Consider the following 5,913-nt stretch of genomic DNA (forward strand, 5'->3'; position numbering starts at 1 on the left):
TATATATATGTATGTATATGTACACATATCTATCTATCTATCTATCTATCTATCTATCTATCTATCTATCTATCTATCTATCTATCTATATTTCTATGAATCTATATACACACACATGTATATATAATCAATTCAAAGAACGAATGAAAGACAACTGACATAAAAATAAAATCTCATCGCAAAACACGCTCATATACCATTATTGCAGACGACATGAACAGATGTATATTTAGCCCATCACCGGAAAGTGAAATATTTCACTAAATTACCTCTTTTCCACAGTAAATTCCCGTGTGCTTTCAAAATGGTTGGAACTGCAGTTAGGAATTTATATTTTGGAAAATAATTTAGAAAAAAATAAAATTTATTTATTCATTCTTAATACCTTCTGGTAGATTCGGACGTGAATATCTGATCACTGTTGTGTTTCATCGGAAACATGTTCTCACTTTATAATATGTGTGCTCGTTCACAACACTCGTGATTCACCTGAGTAAGGGACATTGTGATTTCGCTCAGTGTTTGGACCGTGTTGTGCGTCATTTCAGATAAAGCTACACCATCTGTCCAATAAATCTATCAAGAGCATGGACATTTTATAGGAATCAGGAATTTATTTGTTCCCACGTGCAGAAATCTGCCAAACAAATAATTCATGGTGTGCACACAGAGAGTGAGAATCCAAATACAAATATATTCTCAAATAACGAAAATTAACGGCGATTAAGAACGTGCTAAGAATGAATAGACACATTATAGCTTAGACTCTAGGTTTTTTTTCATAAATATACTATGAAATACTTATAATCTCCGGTATTGAAGAATTGCTTGTTACACCTTTTTGGGTATTACTTAATTTTGCAGTTATGTCGCAGCATATTCCTTCGCTCTGTTTATATATTTGTTAATCAATCAAATCGTAATGTAAATTTCATGATGACAGTACCAGGTATATTAACTTATAAACCTGCGACGAAATAACTAGTTTTTTTTTCTATTTGTGTAGTTGCCTTGAAACACTTAGAGAGAGACTACTCTGCGTGCCAGAAAAAATCCCATCAAGGAATTATATAACATAATAGAACTTATAAAGAATATAAAATAATATCGTTACTTCTTCCAATTCAAGATAAAGGAAATTTTGCAATTACAAATATTAACAGTCGTGATAGGATTAAATCCGGCGTTCGCTGAAAGTGGATTTGTGCCAGGCACTACAGTGACTGGACGAAAATGTATAATGCTGCGTTAAAATTAGATAAAATAGGCTAAAGAGCATATATCAAAATTTTAGATGACTGTGTGTCAAGGAGAGTTACAGTGACACTTATTGGACTGTGTCGTGGTAGCACTGAAATTCTATATACTATTAAGTAATATTTCACAAAGACCGGACTCACTATATCCCAGGATGTAAAGTGTTCCGTACAATTTAGAGTTCTGCAAATGAATATTTTTAAATCAAATATTTTCTCATTGCATTATGAATTACATTGTGCGGAAAACCCAAAACTGTTTTTCACAACGATATATAATGAGCAAATTGAAAACCATCAATATCATTTACAAGCAAACCACATAAGGAAACGCGTAGAATATCTTCCTGACTTACTGTGTTACAGACTTACTGCCATACTTCTACCATCTTGGTTTCTGTTTTAAAGAGAACAAACACTACAGTAAAAATAACGATGGTAAGTAAACTTTAGTTTATGTTATCTGGTCTAATTCTGCAAGTATTTATGAGTTACTCCATATCTATTTGAGTTTTCTGTCTGAAGAAAAGTGTCGGAAAGAAACGCTTGAGTCTCCAATGATTAAAAAATATAGCCTGAAATGACGACTTTTTATACAAAGAAGAAGGGCAACACTACCACCACTGAGTTCTCCCTTGTTCAGTTCTCTGCATGCAGGTATCAATCAGATCCTCACGTTTGAATTGTTCATATTTGTATTATAATAACCAATGTATTATTCGCAATTCATAAACTGTTCACTCTCTCTTCTCCCACCTCTCTCTCTATCTCTGAACACACGCAAACGTCCGCACACACACACACACACACACACACACACACACACACACACACACACACACACACACGCCCGCACATACACACACACGCCCGCACACACAAACAAACACACACATTCTTTTATACTTTTATTCGCTCCGCCTTTCAATGTTTTGGGGATTTCTGTTCGGTATTGTTTTTGGTGAAGAGGCGGGTTGGACGAAGCTGCTCTTCTTTGTACCTCCTGGCACGGTGTGGGCTCATTGGGATTTCAGATAGCAATTTTTCCAGGTGCTTTTTGTACGTTTTCGCATCTATACTTTGCAGATCCCTTAGGTTCCTTGGCAGGATGGTAAACAGTTATGGTCCTCTGAAACCCAAGCTGTTGCAATAATGGGTTCTTACATGAGATAAAGACGGTATCTTTGGTATCATGCAGTGCTGTCCAGTTCGGTGGTTGGTAGAGATTTTAATTCCAAAATTGGAAGCTAGACTTTCCAGGATCTTCTATATGTATATCACCACATACGTTCCTCGCAATCTCTCCAGGGAGTAGAGCTTCAGTTATTATAGCCTCTCCTAGCAGCTCATCTGTTTCACCGAGTCAATCTTCTTTATGTAGTGGCGCTGGATGGCCTCAAGTCCCGCCACCAATTTGACGATCTGCAGCGACCCCAGTTGGGAGCAGTTATAAACTGAATACAAATGTCGTCCATTGGATTAGCAAGGTATCCTTATTTCTGGTTCTGAATGATCTAAGGATCCATTCATCAACTCGCCTGCACAGTGTTTCCATCTTGGCAATATGCACATGGAATGTTACATCACTACTCATGTGGATTCCCGGGCCAGGCACCGATTGTAACTCTGGGATTTCCCTGACCCTGGTCCTATTTATTCCAATTGTAGTCTGTTTGTGGACCAATAGCAGAGTGATTGAAACTTATCAGCATTGACCTGCATGTAATTTTCATCAACCAATTTGTATATTGCATGGATATCATTTTGCAGTTTTACTGTCATCAGGGTTCTTAACCGACTGAGACACTTTTGTGTCATCGGCACAGCTGGTAAGAGTGACAGACTGCTCGACTGACGGCACGTCTGAGAGAACCGCTACAAACAGTAGTGGTCCCAGTCCCGTTTCCTGAGGAATTCCGCTGCGGATTGATGTCTTCCCAGAGAGGACACCATTGGTTGCAACTGCCTGACTTCTGTCCTTTAAAAATCGTGCAGCCACGTTCCCAGTTCTCCATTACACCTGGGTCGCGTAGTTTGTGACATATCATCCCATGATCAACTTTGTCTAAGGGTTTTGGTAAAGTCGAGATATATCACATTCACATTTAAGTGGTTCAGCTGCCCATTTTAGTACCCAATCATAATGTAGTCGCTGTGCGAAGCACCTCCTCTCTGGGTGGAAACCATGTTGTGTGTTTGTTCCTCAAATTTCCCATCATGACTTGAAGCATCAGGTGCGCCGTACAGTGTGCATATTACCACATCAAGTTGCATTAAATGCACTATGAGTGTGTCACAGACCGAGTTTGAGCGTGATAACAGTGGTGTAACATCTTCACGGATGTACAATGCAACTCCACCGTGACTTTTTCCCTTCTGTCTGCACAGAGTACAGTATACATTGTTATGTATATCGCTTCATCATTTATATCTGCAGTGATGTGTCTCTGTAAGTGCAATGCATATCGCTTGATTGCATGCAGAGAGAAATACCTCAGGTATCCAATGATTTGACTGCTGTTGCTTTGTAGGAGGCCTCTAATATTTATTTAAAGAATTGTTGCGATTACCGGTTTTGCGGCGATAGTGGCCATCCTGGGTTTATTATTTGTGGCGGTCTTGTATGTAGGTGTGTGTGGCTTAGTTATGATTGCAACTATGCCAGCTGCTGCACCATCTTTTGTACCACACCTAAAAAAGTTTGTTGCCACTCGAGCTGCATCTGCATACAGGTTTATGGTCTTTGTTGCAGGCCTGAAGTGTGGCAAGATTTCCTCCGGGCATGGTTTTGTCCTTTCTTGTCGGGGGGTATGTTTTGCCATGTGGACCATTCTGCCTGAGTTTTCGATGAGCAAAGCGGCAGTTCGTTCCCATCTTACTATACGAGCAGATACCTTTAATATGGAATTTACAAATAATATGTGCTTCATGTAACGCCTTGTTTCTATTTCTCTTCCTTTTTGTTTCTTTTCTTGATTATTATTGTTTTTACTGGCTTCTCATTCAGCAAGCTTCATAGTTCCTTTACTTTTCCCATTGTTTTGCGAGATGGTCTTGTAGCTGATCTTCTAGGAGGTTTTTGTGTTTCTTTCTTTTTCAATTCCTCCATCTCCATGAACTGGTTGATGGTAGCCTTTTTCGCGCCTTCCTTATTGGTTCGTCTACTCAAGGGTTCAGTGTTGGAGATGTTCTCTGTATCAGATATTTTACTCAAGGATTCACTATCTTTAAAAATAGTAGCCAGCTTCTGTAGATGTGATCTGGTGAGTGCGTAGGAGCAGATGAACTCATTTTTCTTCAGCTGTATTTGCGCCACGGACCTGCTGAATCCTACACTTTTTAAGACTGCAATGATAACAATGTTGGGAGAATAGTTCTCAGCTACGACCCAAGCTCTAAGAAATAGATCTATTACTGAAGTGTTCCAATGTCTTGACGGCATCTTTGTTGTATTATTCATATAACATGACCCCCTCCTTCCAGTGACATTTTCTACGCAGCTTTTAAAAAACATTTTAATTTCAATTTTTATCTTTATTTTTTTTTATTTTAGCTTTTATTTTTCAACTTCTATCCATCTCACACATACCTATACACATAGCATGAAGCCTGCCCCAAATAATATACAAACATATATCGCACACACATACGCCTTGACTGACACTTACAAACGGAACCTTCCACTCATACACATATACACTCGCATACACTCACTCACACACCTCCTCACACAAATTCATGCACATGCGCTCACAGTCATAGCCACACCCCCACACATATACGCACATGTACATACACGCACTCATACGCACACACACATACAAACAACAACACCAACGCATTCACATACTTGTCATCTCGTCCCGACACCCACCGCACACACACGTACACGTACACACATCCACTCACACACGCCCTCACATCCATTCACACTTATACGTACACACATACATTTATACGCACTTATATATACTCCCACACACGCACGCACACACCTGCATATACCTCCACACACACGATCTCACACACACTCATATGCACATATACATGCACACGCACACACGCACTCATATGCCTCACACATTCACACATATACAGATATACACACATACACATAGACACATTCACGCACTCACATGCACAGACGCATACACATATACATACACATGCACATAATTCCCACTCCATCATACGCACACATGCAAACACATAAATAAACACTCGCAGCCACACACCCACCCACTCACACACTTTTCACTTCTGACCCGCATAGAAACTAACACAAGCACAAATACACACGCACACGAAAACTATAACACACACACACACACACACTTACACAGATATTGCCACACATACACACACATACATACTATCTTCGCACTCTTCTGTCCCAAAAAACTCATTTCCTTATCGCTTTCTACTTCCTGCTTCTTCAGCAATATAACTACACGTGCAGTTAGCGATTTAATTTCCTTCTTTGGACTTTTCCCATTCTCTTTTCCGATGAAGAGCTTTGCTCAAAACGTCACACTTTCTCTTTTCACCGAGCGTCAAGCAAATACATTTCTTTTGCACGTCGTCTAGTTGTCCGTTAACTTTAGTCGTTTCTTTGAATTGATTCTTTATCTAAAATGACAATATATATATATATATA

Source organism: Octopus bimaculoides, chromosome 1 (assembly GCF_001194135.2).
Source record: "Octopus bimaculoides isolate UCB-OBI-ISO-001 chromosome 1, ASM119413v2, whole genome shotgun sequence".
Taxonomy (NCBI): Eukaryota; Metazoa; Mollusca; class Cephalopoda; order Octopoda; family Octopodidae; genus Octopus; species Octopus bimaculoides.